This window comes from Rattus norvegicus, chromosome 1, assembly GCF_036323735.1.
Source record: "Rattus norvegicus strain BN/NHsdMcwi chromosome 1, GRCr8, whole genome shotgun sequence".
Lineage (NCBI taxonomy): Eukaryota > Metazoa > Chordata > Mammalia > Rodentia > Muridae > Rattus > Rattus norvegicus.
Genome location: NC_086019.1, coordinates 119,344,077 through 119,358,974, shown reverse-complemented (window position 1 = coordinate 119,358,974; position 14,898 = coordinate 119,344,077). Strand labels below are relative to the sequence as shown.

At 41.9% G+C, this 14,898-nt stretch overlaps 4 non-coding genes across 4 annotated transcripts; all 4 read left to right on the top strand.

Annotated features, from left to right (window-relative positions):
- The first annotated feature begins 8,764 nt into the window (after positions 1-8,764).
- On the top strand, positions 8,765-8,842 carry LOC120100269 (small nucleolar RNA SNORD115). The gene has a single exon (XR_005500046.1). It is a non-coding gene; the product is annotated as a small nucleolar RNA SNORD115 (small nucleolar RNA).
- Positions 8,843-10,600: 1,758 nt separating this feature from the next.
- LOC120100268 (small nucleolar RNA SNORD115) lies at positions 10,601-10,678 on the top strand. The gene has a single exon (XR_005500045.1). It is a non-coding gene; the product is annotated as a small nucleolar RNA SNORD115 (small nucleolar RNA).
- Positions 10,679-12,439: 1,761 nt separating this feature from the next.
- LOC120100270 (small nucleolar RNA SNORD115) lies at positions 12,440-12,517 on the top strand. Its single transcript, XR_005500047.1, has one exon. It is a non-coding gene; the product is annotated as a small nucleolar RNA SNORD115 (small nucleolar RNA).
- A 1,760-nt stretch (positions 12,518-14,277) lies between these two features.
- On the top strand, positions 14,278-14,355 carry LOC120100240 (small nucleolar RNA SNORD115). Its single transcript, XR_005500018.1, has one exon. It is a non-coding gene; the product is annotated as a small nucleolar RNA SNORD115 (small nucleolar RNA).
- Positions 14,356-14,898: the final 543 nt, after the last annotated feature.

Below are 14,898 nucleotides of genomic sequence, written 5' to 3'. Positions count from 1 at the left end.
GCACGGAGATCGATTTCCAATGGCAAGGGTAACCCTGGAATAAGACTTTAGTTTAGAGATGTAGAAATTGGTGATAAATTTTCTGCATCAAAAGACACTCCAAGAATTATTCCCCCAAAGAGAGCTTGGCGAAATTTTTCATGTAACTCTCAGGCCACAGGGAACCTAGCCAGTACGGGAGATTGAAGTTGAAGGTGTGGCTTTGGCTACCAATTTCCTTCTATGTGTCATCACACTGCTTCATCCTTGATCTTACTAAAGTTTACTTCAGTATTCATCAGAAAACAAATTCTATCAAGGAGATGGTTTCTGGAGCTCTTGGGACAGAGGAACATGGTGTCAATGGGATACTTGCAAACACCAACTGATCTAGTCACACGAATTTTGGTCACATTCTCAGTTTGTTCACATGGAAATCACTGAGTGCTAACATTCAGGGATTCATGGCCAAAATACTTCTCGCTTTCTTCTGCGCAATGGATTCTCTTCAACATTCACTTACGAGCTGTGGGAACTGATTCTTCCCACGCGGTATGGAAATGGGGAGGAATGAACACAGCCTAGCACATAAAATTTGAAACGCGGTCTTCCGGGGCTGGGGGTTTAGCTCAGTGGTAGAGCGCTTGCCTAGGAAGCGCAAGGCCCTGAGTTCGGTCCCCAGCTCCGAAAAAAAAAAAAAAAAGAAACGCGGTCTTCCTGGTTGCTGCCACTGCAGAGAGCCCGTGGGCAGCACCCCACCAGCGAACTTGAGCCTCGGGACCACAGGTAAGACCAACTTTTCTGCTGCAAGAAAGCTGCCTGGTGAGCTTGGGACACACGGAAGCAGAATTCCTCTAGGACCGGGCACGTTCTGTGCTTACCGGAAGTCCCACACCCGCGGATCCTGGGCTGCAGCAGCTCTCTGCCTCCAGACTCTGTGAGAGAGAGACCCAACCACCTGGTCAGGTGGGCACTCCTGAGGCTGCAGAGCGGAAGAGACCACCAACACTGCTCACCCCTGCCCACATCCCTGGCCCAAGAGGAAACTGTATAAGGCCTCTGGGCTCCCGTGGGGGAGGGCCCAGGGCGGCAGGACCCCTGGCTGAGACACCGCCGAAACCTGAGGGAAACAGACCAGATAAACAGTTCTCTGCACCCAAATCCCGTGGGAGGAGGAGCTGAACCTTCAGAGAGGCAGACAAGCCTGGGAAACCAGAAGAGACTGCTCTCTGCACACACATCTCGGACGCCAGAGGAAAAAGCCAAAGACCATCTAGAACCCTGGTGCACTGAAGCTCCCGGAAGAGGCAGCACAGGTCTTCCTGGTTGCTGCCGCTGCAGACAGCCCCTGGGCAGCACCCCACGAGCGAACTTGAGCCTCGGGACCACAGGTAAGACCAACTTTTCTGCTGCAAGAAAGCTGCCTGGTGAACTCAAGACACAGGCCCACAGGAACAGCTGAAGACCTGTAGAGAGGAAAAACTACACGCCCGAAAGCAGAATACTCTGCCCCCATAACTGACTGAAAGAGAGGAAAACAGGTCTACAGCACTCCTGACACACAGTCTTATAGGACAGTCTAGCCACTGTCAGAAATAGCAGAACAACGTAACACTAGAGATAATCTGATGGCGAGAGGCAAGCGCAGGAACACAAGCAACAGAAACCAAGACTACATGGCACCGTCGGAACCCAATTCTCCCATCAAAACAAACATGGAATATCCAAACACACCAGAAAAGCAAGATCTAGTTTCAAAATCATTTTTGATCATGATGCTGGAGGACTTCAAGAAAGACGTGAAGAACTCCCTTAGAGAACAACTAGTAGCCTACAGAGAGGAATCGCAAAAATGCCTGAAAGAATCGCAAAAATCCCTGAAAGAATTCCAGGAAAACATAAATAAACAAGTAGAAGCCCATAGAGAGGAGACACAAAAATCCCTGAAAGAATTCCAGGAAAACACAATCAAACAGTTGAAGGAATTAAAAATGGAAATAGAAGCAATCAAGAAAGAACACATGGAAACAACCCTGGATATAGAAAACCAAAAGAAGAGACAAGGAGCTGTAGATACAAGCTTCACCAACAGAATACAAGAGATGGAAGAGAGAATCTCAGGAGCAGAAGATTCCATAGAAATCATTGACTCAACTGTCAAAGATAATGTAAAGAAGAAAAAGCTACTGGTCCAAAACATACAGGAAATCCAGGACTCAATGAGAAGATCAAACCTAAGGATAATAGGTATAGAAGAGAGTGAAGACTCACAGCTCAAAGGACCAGTAAATATCTTCAACAAAATCATAGAAGAAAACTTCCCTAACCTAAAAAAGAGATACCCATAGACATACAAGAAGCCTATAGAATTCCAAATAGATTGGACCAGAAAAGAAACACCTCCCGTCACATAATTGTCAAAACACCAAACGCACAAAATAAAGAAAGAATATTAAAAGCAGTAAGGGAAATAGGTCAAGTAACATATAAAGGCAGACCTATCAGAATCACACCAGACTTCTCGCCAGAAACTATAAAGGCCAGAAGATCCTGGACTGATGTCATACAGACCCTAAGAGAACACAAATGACAGCCCAGGTTACTGTATCCAGCAAAACTCTCAATTAACATTGATGGAGAAACCAAGATATTCCATGACAAAACCAAATTTACACAATATCTTTCTACTAATCCAGCACTACAAAGGATAATAAATGGTAAAGCCCAACATAAGGAGGCAAGCTATACCCTAGAAGAAGAAAGAAACTAATCGTCTCGGCAACAAAACAAAGAGAATGAAAGCACACAAACATAACCTCACATCCAAATATGAATATAACGGGAAGCAATAATCACTATTCCTTAATATCTCTCAATATCAATGGCCTCAACTCCACAATAAAAAGACATAGATTAACAAACTGGATACGCAACGAGGACCCTGCATTCTGCTGCCTACAGGAAACACACCTCAGACACAAAGACAGACACTACCTCAGAGTGAAAGGCTGGAAAACAACTTTCCAAGCAAATGGTCAGAAGAAGCAAGCTGGAGTAGCCATTCTAATATCAAATAAAATAAATTTCCAACTAAAACTCATCAAAAAAGATAAGGAAGGACACTTCATATTCATCAAAGGAAAAATCCACCAAGATGAACTAAATATCTAGGCCCCAAATACAAGGGCACCTATATACGTAAAAGAAACCTTACTAAAGCTCAAAACACACATTGCACCTCACACAGTAATAGTGGGAGATATCAACACCCCACTCTCATCAATGGACAGATCATGGAAACAGAAATTAAACAGTGATGTCGACAGACTAAGAGAAGTCATGAGCCAAATGGACTTAACGGATATTTATAGAACATTCTATCCTAAAGCAAAAGGATATACCTTCTTCTCAGCTCCTCATGGTACTTTCTCCAAAATTGACCATATAATTGGTCAAAAAACGGGCCTCAACAGGTACAGAAAGATAGAAATAATCCCATGCGTGCTATCGGACCACCACGGCCTAAAACTGGTCTTCAATAACAATAAGGGAAGAATGCCCACATATACGTGGAAATTGAACAATGCTCTACTCAATGATAACCTGGTCAAGAAATAAATAAAGAAAGAAATTAAAAACTTTTTAGAATTTAATGAAAATGAAGATACAACATACCCAAACATATGGGAAAGAATGAAAGCTGTGCTAAGAGGAAAACTCATAGCGCTGAGTGCCTGCAGAAAGAAACAGCAAAGAGCATATGTCAGCAGCTTGACAGCACACCTAAAAGCTCTAGAACAAAAAGAAGCAAATACACCGAGGAGGAGTAGAAGGCAGGAAATAATCAAACTCAGAGCTGAAATCAACCAAGTAGAGACAAAAAGGACCATAGAAAGAATCAACAGAACCAAAAGTTGGTTCTTTGAGAAAATCAACAAGATAGATAAACCCTTAGCCAGACTAACGAGAGGACACAGAGAGTGCGTCCAAATTAACAAAATCAGAAATGAAAAGGGAGACATAACTACAGATTCAGAGGAAATTCAAAAAATCATCAGATCTTACTATAAAAACCTATATTCAACAAAACTTGAAAATCTTCAGGAAATGGACAATTTCCTAGACAGATACCAGGTATCGAAGTTAAATCAGGAACAGATAAACCAGTTAAACCACCCCATAACTCCTAAGGAAATAGAAGCAGTCATTAAAGGTCTCCCAACCTAAAAGAGCCCAGGTCCAGAAAGGGTTTAGTGCAGAATTCTATCAAACCTTCATAGAAGACCTCATACCAATATTATCCAAACTATTTCACAAAATTGAAACAGATGGAGCACTACCGAATTCCTTCTACGAAGCCACAATTACTCTTATACCTAAACCACACAAAGACACAACAAAGAAAGAGAACTTCAGACCAATTTCCCTTATGAATATCGACGCAAAAATACTCAATAAAATTCTGGCAAACCGAATTCAAGAGCACATCAAAACAATCATCCATCATGATCAAGTAGGCTTCATCCCAGGCATGCAGGGATGGTTTAATATACGGAAAACCATCAACGTGATCCATCATATAAACAAACTGAAAGAACAAAACCACATGATTATTTCATTAGATGCCGAGAAAGCATTTGACAAAATTCAACACCCCTTCATGATAAAAGTCCTGGAAAGAGTAGGAATTCAAGGCCCATACCTAAACATAGTAAAAGCCATATACAGCAAACAAGTTGCTAACATTAAACTAAATGGAGAGAAACTTGAAGCAATCCCACTAAAATCAGGGACTAGACAAGGCTGCCCACTCTCTCCCTACTTATTCAATATAGTTCTTGAAGTTCTAGCCAGAGCAATCAGACAACAAAAGGAGATCAAGGGGATACAGATCGGAAAAGAAGAGGTCAAAATATCACTATTTGCAGATGACATGATAGTATATTTAAGTGATCCAAAAAGTTCCACAAGTGAACTACTAAAGCTGATAAACAACTTCAGCAATGTGGCTGGGTATAAAATTAACTCAAATAAATCAGTTGCCTTCCTCTATACAAAGAGAAACAAGCCGAGAGAGAAATTAGGGAAACGACACCCTTCATAATAAACCCAAATAATATAAAGTACCTCGGTGTGACTTTAACCAAGCAAGTAAAAGATCTGTACAATAAGAACTTCAAGACACTGAGGAAAGAAATTGAAGAAGACCTCAGAAGATGGAAAGATCTCCCATGCTCATGGATTGGCGGGATTAATATAGTAAAAATGGCCATTTTACCAAAAGCAATCTACAGATTCAATGCAATCCCCATCAAAATACCAATCCATTTCTTCTAAGAGTTAGACAGAACAATTTGCAAATTCATCTGGAATAACAAAAAACCCAGGATAGCTAAAGCTATCCTCAACAATAAAAGGACTTCAGGGGGAATCACTATCCCTGAACTCAAGCAGTATTACAGAGCAATAGTGATAAAAACTGCATGGTATTGGTACAGAGACAGACAGATATACCAATGGAATAGAATTGAAGACCCAGAAATGAACCCACACACCTATGGTCACTTGATTTTTGACAAAGGAGCCAAAACCATCCAATGGAAAAAAGATAGCATATTCAGCAAATGGTGCTGGTTCAACTGGAGGGCAACATGTAGAAGAATGCAGATCGATCCATCCTTATCACCCTGTACAAAGCTTAAGTCCAAGTGCATCAAGGACCTCCACATCAAACCAGACACACTCAAACTAATAGAAGAAAAACTAGGGAAGCATCTGGAACACATGGGCACTGGAAAAAATTTCCTGAACAAAACACCAATGGCTTATGCTCTAAGATCAAGAATCGACAAATGGGATCTCATAAAACTGCAAAGCTTCTGTAAGGCAAAGGACACTGTGGTAAGGACAAAACGGCAACCAACAGATTGGGAAAAGATCTTTACCAATCCTACAACAGATAGAGGCCTTATATCCAAAATATACAAAGAACTCAAGAAGTTAGACCGCAGGGAAACAAATAACCCTATTAAAAAATGGGGTTCAGAGCTAAACAAAGAATTCACAGCTGAGGAATGCCGAATGTCTGAGAAACACCTAAAGAAATGTTCAACATCTTTAGTCATAAGGGAAATGCAAATCAAAACAACCCTGAGATTTCACCTCACACCAGTGAGAATGGCTAAGATCAAAAACTCAGGTAACAGCAGATGCTGGCGAGGATGTGGAGAAAGAGGAACACTCCTCCATTGTTGGTGGGATTGCAGACTGGTAAAACCATTCTGGAAATCAGTCTGGAGGTTCCTCAGAAAATTGGACATTGAACTGCCTGAGGATCCAGCTATACCTCTCTTGGGCATATACCCAAAAGATGCCTCAACATATAAAAGAGACACATGCTCCACTATGTTCATCGCAGCCTTATTTATAATAGCCAGAAAATGGAAAGAACCCAGATGCCCTTCAACAGAGGAATGGATACAGAAAATGTGGTACATCTACACAATGGAATATTACTCAGCTATCAAAAACAATGAGTTTATGAAATTCGTAGGCAAATGGTTGGAACTGGAAAATATCATCCTGAGTGAGCTAACCCAATCACAGAAAGACATACATGGTATGCACTCATTGATAAGTGGCTATTAGCCCAAATGCTTGAATTACCCTAGATCCCTAGATCAAACGAAACTCAAGACGGATGATCAAAATGTGAATGCTTCACTCCTTCTCTAAAAGAGGAAAAAGAATACCCTTGGCAGGGAAGGGAGAGGCAAAGATTAAAACAGAGACTGAAGGAACACCCATTCAGAGCCTGCCCCACATGTGGCCCATACATATACAGCCACAAAATTAGACAAGATGGATGAAGCAAAGAAGTGCAGACCGACAGGAGCCGGATGTAGATCGCTCCTGAGAGACACAGCCAGAATACCGCAAATACAGAGGCGAATGCCAGCAGCAAACCACTGAACTGAGAATAGAACCCCCGTTGAAGGAATCAGAGAAAGAACTGGAAGAGCTTGAAGGGGTTAGAGACCCCAAAAGTACAACAATGCCAAGCAACCAGAGCTTCCAGGGACTAAGCCACTACCTAAATACTATACATGGACTGACCCTGGACTCTGACCCCATAGGTAGCAATGAATATCCTAGTAAGAGCACCAGTGGAAGGGGAAGCCCTGGGTCCTGCTAAGACTGAACCCCCAGTGAACTAGACTATGGGGGGAGGGCGGCAATGGGGGAAGGGTTGGGAGGAGAACACCCATAAGGAAGGGGAGGGGGAGGGGGCGGTTTGCCCGGAAACTGGGAAAGGGAATAACACTTGAAATGTATATAAGAAATACTCAAGTTAATAAAAAAAAAAAAGAATGTAAAAAAAAATAAATAAAAAAAATAAAAATAAAAATAATGCAATACCAGTCAGAGATGAATTTCACTTCTCAGTATGTTCTGTCCCTTTGAACTGCACTATTAAAAATGTAGAGAAATTCCTTTCTACCTGTAGTTCATACAGCCATAAAATTGAATATCTTGGAAGAGATCCTAGATGATACTATCTACTCAAAAGGAGGGATCTGGAATATGAACATACCTTTTGAATTTCGAGAAATTTCAGTCCACACACAGGCTCACAAATCCAAGCTGGTGCACAGAGATCCTTTTCCAATGGCAAGGGGAACCTAGGAATAAGACTTTAGTTTAGAGATGAAGAAATTGGCGATAAATTTTCTGCATCAAAAGACACTCCTAGAATTATTTCCCCAAAGAGAGCTTGACGAAATTTTTCACTTACCTCTCCGGCCACAGGGAACCTAGCCAGTAGGGTAGATTGATGTTGAAGGTTTTGCTTTGGCTATCAATTCCCTTCCATGTATACTCACACTGCTTCATCCTTGATCTTACTAAAGTTTACTTCAGTATTCATCAGAAAACAAATGCTATCAAGGAGATGGTTTTTGGAGCTGTTGGGACCGAAGAACGTGCTGTCAATGGGATACTTGCAAACACAAACTGATCTAGTCCCACGAATTTTGGTCACATTTTCAGTTTGATTGCATGGCAATCACTGAGTGCTAACACTCAGGGATTCATGGCCAAAGTACTTGTCGCTTTCTTCTGGGCAACGGATTCTCTTCAGCATTCACTTACCAGCTGTGGGAACTGATTTGTTACCATGCAGTATGGAAATGGGGAGGAATGATCATAGCCTAGCACATAAAATTTGAAACGCACAAGTCTCTTGAAAATTTGAGTAAAGTATATGTAACTGTTCGTGTATTGTCCTTCCAATATTACTCAGGGAACTTCACCTTTGCCTTGGTTTCTGACAATGTTTAGCAATTGAAAGATTTGATCGGTGATTCTGATCAAGAGCATGTGTGATCCCCTTCCTCAATGATTTGGTTTTGGGTACCTATTGACCTATTGATCTCTTGGGGAAGTAACTTTCCAGGGTGTTGGGAATGTCAGCATGGAAGTGGGAATGAAGAAGTGATTCTACTCAGTGGCATCATACATTAGACTTCTTAAACAGTCTCCTTAAAATTAACATGATTGTATGAACTGAAGGGGTACAATTGCCCTCACATCTTGCTTCTTCCTTTTTAGAGAGGACAGTCTTCAAATTCATGCTAGATCTCCCCTTATTCCACACAAGAGAGCTGTGCCTCCTATCCTCTGCACTTGCAAGTGAGGATTAAAATTCTGAGGCAGTGTTGGCAGACCAGGTAAGCCATGGTGCAGGTGAAATTACATTATTGGCAGTTGTGTACTGCCTCTGTCTGTGTCAATGATGACAACAGAAAGTCAAGAACAGAATGATGACATAAAAATCATGCTCAATAGGATTACGCTGAGGCCCAACCAGGGAGCCAGGGTTACAAGCACTACTTTGTCTCTTTGAGGACCACTTGCGGGACTCATCTGAGCTGCTCTGATGCCCTTGTGCTCTTTCCCCTCTGTGGGAACCTGGACAATCTTAGTGCAAGTGTGCTGGCAAACACTGCCTGCCAACTAGCACCTAGTCTCATAATCTGCTTGTGTGCAAGTCTGCAACACCAACCCCGTCATCATTACCCTCTCTGCTCTGATGTCTTGCAGTCACCTGGCATCACCCCTGCGGTCCAGTGGATCACTATTCCCAGGTGAGTGAAATGATCACGATTAATGGATTGAACTTCTTATGAGATATTCCTCAGTATGTTGACCAATAATTTCAGCCCATCAAAGGTTTCTGAATTAAAAATAATGCAATACAAGTCAGAAATGAATTTCACTTCTCAGTATGTTCTGTCCCTTTGAACGGCACTATTAAAAATGTAGAGAAATTCCTTTCTACCTGTAGTTCATAGAGCCATAAAATTGAATTTCTTGGAAGAGACTCTAGATGATACTATCTACACAAAAGGAGGGATCTGGAATATGAACATACCTTTTGAATTTCGAGAAATTTCAGTCCACACACAGGCTCACAAATCCAAGCTGGTGCACAGAGATCTTTTTCCAATGGCAAGGGGAACCCAGGAATAAGATTTTACTTTAGAGTTGTAGAAATTGGCGATAAATTTTCTGCATCAAAAGACACTCCAAGAATTATTTCCACAAAGAGAGCTGGCAAAACTTTTCACATAATTCTCAGGCCACAGGGAACCTAGCCAGTACGGGAGATTGAATTTGAAGGTGTGGCTTAGACTACCAATTCCCTTCCATGTATACTCACACTGCTTCATGCTTGATCTTACTAAAGTTTACTTCCGTATTCATCAGAAAACAAATGCTATCAAGGAGATGGTTTCTGGAACTGTTGGTACATAAGAACGTGATGTCAATGGGATACTTGCAAACACCAACTGATCTAGTCACACGAATTTTGGTCACATTCTCAGTTTCATAACATGGCAATCACTGAGTGCTAACGCTCAGGGATTCATGGCCAAAATACTTGTCGCTTTCTTCTGGGCAACAGATTCTCTTCAGCATTCACTTACCAGCTGTGGGAACTGATTGTTACCATGCAGTATGGAAATGGGGAGAAATGAACATAGCCTAGCACATAAAATTTGAAACGCACAAGTCTCATGAAAATTTGATTAAAGTATATGTAACTGTTCGTGTATTGTCCTTCCAATATTACTCAGGGAACTTCACCTTTGCCTTGGTTTCTGACAATATTTAGCAATTGAAAGATATGATCGGTGTATCTGATCAAGAGCATGTGTGATCCCCTTCCTCAATGATTTGGTTTTGGGTACCTATTGACCTATTGATCTCTTGGGGAAGTAACTTTCCAGGGTGTTGGGAATGTCAGCATGGAAGTGGGACTGAAGAAGTGATTCTACTCAGTGGCATCATACATTAGACTTCTTAAACAGTCTCCTTAAAATTAACATGATTGTATGAACTGAAGGGATACAATTGCCCTCTCTTCTTGCTCTTTCTTTTTAGGGAGGACAGTCTTAAAATTCAAGCTAGGTCTCCTCAGATTCCACACAAGAGAGCTGTCCCTCGTATCCTCTGCACTTGCAAGTGAGGATTAAAATTCTGAGGCAGTGTTGGCAGACCAGGTAAGCCATGGTGCAGGTGAAATTACATTATTGGCAGTTGTGTACGACCTCTGTCTGTGTCAATGATGACAACAGAAAGTCAAGAACAGAATGATGACATAAAAATCATGCTCAATAGGATTACGCTGAGGCCCAACCAGGGAGCCAGGATTACAAGCACTACTTTGTCTCTTTGAGGACAACTTGCAGGACTAATCTGAGCTGCTCTGATGCCCTTGTGCTCTTTCCCCTCTGTGGGAACCTGGACAATCTTATTGCAAGTGTGCTGGCAAACACTGCCTGCCAACTAGCACCTAATCTCATAATCTGCTTGTGTGCAAGTCTGCAACACCAACTGGGTCATCATTACCCTCTCTGCTCTGATGTCTTGCAGTCACCTGGCATCACCCCTGCGGTCCAGTGGATCACTATTCCCAGGTGAGTGAAATGATCATGATTAATGGATTGAACTTCTTATGAGATATTCCTCAGTATTTTGACCAATAATTTCAGCCCATCAAAGGTTTCTGAATTAAAAATAATGCAGTACAAGTCAGAAATGAATTTCACTTCTCAGTATGTTCTGTCCCTTTGAATGGCACTATTAAAAATGTAGAGAAATTCCTTTCTACCTGTAGTTCATACAGCCATAAAATTGAATTTCTTGGAGTAGATCCTAGATGATACTATCTAAACAAAAGGAATGATCTGGAATATGAACATACCTTTTGAATTTCGAGAAATTTCAGTCCACACACAGGCTCACAAATCAAAGCTGGTGCACAGAGATCCTTTTCCAATGGCAAGGGGAACCTAGGAATAAGACTTTAGTTTAGAGATGAAGAAATTGGCGATAAATTTTCTGCATCAAAAGACACTCCAAGAATTATTGCCCCAAAAAGAGCTTCGCGAAATTTTTCAAGTAACTCTCAGGCCACAGGGAACCTAGCCAGTAGGGTAGATTGAAGTGGAAGGTGTGGCTTTGGCTACCAATTCCCTTCTATGTGTCATCACACTCCTTCATTCTTGATCTTACTAAAGTTTACTTCAGTATTTATCAGAAAACAAATGCTATCAAGGAGATGGTTTCTGGAGCTCTTGGGACAGAGGAACGTGATGTCAATGGGATACTTGCAAACACCAACTGATCTAGTCACACGAATTTTGGTCACATTCTCAGTTTGATCACGTGGCAATCACTGAGTGCTAACGCTCAGGGATTCATGGCCAAAATACTTGTTGCTTTCTTCTGGGCAACGGATTCTCTTCAGCATTCACTTACCAGCTGTGGGAAGTGATTGTTACCATGCAGTATGGAAATGGGGAGGAATGAACATAGCCTAGCACATAAAATTTGAAATGCACAAGTCTCATGAAAATTTGATTACAGTATATGTAACTGTTTGTGTATTGTCCTTCCAATATTACTCAGGGAACTTCACCTTTGCCTTGGTTTCTGACAATGTTTAGCAATTGAAAGACTTGATTGGTGTATATGATCAAGAGCATGAGTCATCCCCTTCATCAATGATTTGGTTTTGGGTACCTATTGACCTATTGATCTCTTAGGGAAGTAACTTTCCAGGGTGTTGGGAATGTCAGCATTGAAGTGGGACTTAAGAAGTGATTCTACTCAGTGGCATCATACATTAGACTTCTTAAACAGTCTCCTTAAAATTAACATGATTGTATGAACTGAAGGGATACAATTGCCCTCACATCTTCCTCTTTCTTTTTTAGGGAGGACAGTCTTAAAATTCAAGCTAGGTCTCCCCTTATTCCACACAAGAGAGCTGTGCCCTTGTATCCTCTGCACTTGCAAGTGAAAATTCAAATTCTGAGGCAGTGTTGGCAGCCCAGGTAAACCATGGTGCAGGTGAAATTACATTATTGACAGTTATGTCCTGCCTGTGTCTGAGTCAATGATGACAACAGAAAGTCAAAAACAGAATGATGACATAAAAATCATGCTCAATAGGATTACGCTGAGGCCCAACCAGGGAGCCAGGTATACAAGCACTACTTTGTCTCTTTGAGGACCACTTGCGGGACTCATCTGAGCTGCTCTGATGCCCTTGTGCTCTTTCCCCTCTGTGGAAACCTGGACAATCTTAGTGCAAGTGTGCTGGCAAACACTGCCTGCCAACTAGCACCTAGTCTCATAATCTGCTTGTGTGCAAGTCTGCAACACCAACCCCGTCATCATTACCCTCTCTGCTCTGATGTCTTGCAGTCACCTGGCATCACCCCAGTGGTCCAGTGGATCAGTATTCCCAGGTGAGTGAAATGATCACGATTAATGGATTGAACGTCTTATAAGATATTCCTCAGTATTTTTACCAATAATTTCAGCCCCTCAAAGGTTTCTTAATTTAAAATAATGCAATACCAGTCAGAAAAGAATTTCCCTTCTCAGTATGTTCTGTCCCTTTGAACTGTACCATTAAAAATGTAGAGAAATTCCTTTCTACCTGTTGTTAATACAGCCTTAAAATTGAATTTATTGGAAGAGATCCTAGATGATACTATCTACACAAAAGGAGGGACCTGGACTATGAACATACCTTTTGAATTTCGAGAAATTTCACTCCACAAACAGGCTCACAAATCCAAGCTGTTGCACAGAGATCATTTTCCAATGGCAAGGGGAACCCTGGAATAAGACTTTACTTTAGACTTGTAGAAATTGGAGATAAATTTTCTGCATCAAAAGACACTCCAAGAATTATTCCCTGAAAGAGAGCTTGGCAAAATTTTTCACGTAACTCTCAGGCCACAGGGAACCTAGCCAGTATGGGAGATTGAAGTTGAAGGTGTGGCTTTGACTACCAATTCCCTTCCATGTATACTCACACTGCTTCATCCTTGATCTTACTAAAGTTTACTTCAGTATTCATCAGAAAACAAATGCTATCAAGGAGATGGTTTTTGGAGCTGTTGGGACAGAAGAACGTGATATCAATGGGATACTTGCAAACACCAACTGATATAGTCACACGAATTTTGGTCACATTCTCAATTTGATCACGTGGCAATCACTGAGTGCTAACGCTCAGGGATTCATGGCCAAAATACTTGTCGCTTTCTTCTGGGCAACTGATTCTCTTCAGCATTCACTTACCAGCTGTGGGAACTGATTGTTACCGTGCAGTATGGAAATTGGGAGGAATGAACATAGCCTAGCACATAAAGTTTGAAACGCACAAGTCTCCTGAAAATTTGATTAAAGTACATGTAACTGTTCGTGTATTGTCCTTCCAATATTACTCAGGGAACTTCACATTTGCCTTGGTTTCTGACAATGTTTAGCAATTGAAAGATTTGATCGGTGTATATGACCAAGAGCATGTGTCATCCCCTTCATCAATGATTTGGTTTTGGGTACCTATTGACCTATTGATTTCTTAGGGAAGTAACTTTCAAGGGTGTTGGACATGTCAGCATGGAAGTGGGACTGAAGAAGTGATTCTACTCAGTGGCATCATACATTAGACTTCTTAAACAGTCTCCTTAAAATTAACATGATTGTATGAACTGAAGGGATACAATTGCCCTCACATCTTGCTCTTTCCTTTTTAGAGAGGACAGTCTTCAAATTCAAGCTAGGTCTCCTCTTATTTCACACAAAAGTGTGTGCCCTCGTATCCTCTGCACTTGCAAGTGAGGATTAAAATTCTGAGGCAGTGTTGGCAGCCCAGGTAAGCCATGTTGCAAGTGAAATTACATTATTGACAGTTGTGTCCTGCCTGTGTCTGGGTCAATGATGACAACAGAAAGTCAAGAACAGAATGATGACATAAAAATCATGCTCAATAGGATTACGCTGAGGCCCAACCAGGGAGACAGGGTTACAAGCACTACTTTGTCTCTTCTAGGACCACTTGCGGGATTCATCTGAGCTCCTCTGATGCCCTTGTGTTTTTTCCCCTCTGTGTTAACCTGGACAATCTTAGTGTAAGTGTGCTGGCAAACACTGCCTGCCAACTAGCACCTAGTCTCATAATGTGCTTGTGTGCAAGTCTGCAACACCAACCCCGTCATCATTACCCTCTCTGTTCTGATGTCTTGCAGTCACCTGGCATCATCCCTGCTTTCCAGTGGATCATTATTCCCAGGTGAGTGAAATGATCACGATTAATGGATTGAACTTCTTATAAGATATTCCTTGCTCTACTCCCAAACCCCGTGAGAGAGAGACCTCACCACCTAGTCAGGTGGGCACTCTTGAGGCTGCAGAGCGGAGGAGACCACCAACACTGCCCACCCCTGCCCACATCCCTGGCCCAAGAGGCAACTGTATAAGGCCTCTGGGTTCCCGAAGGGGAGGGCCCAGGAGCGGCAGGACCTCTGTGCCTGAGACACCGTCGGAACCTGA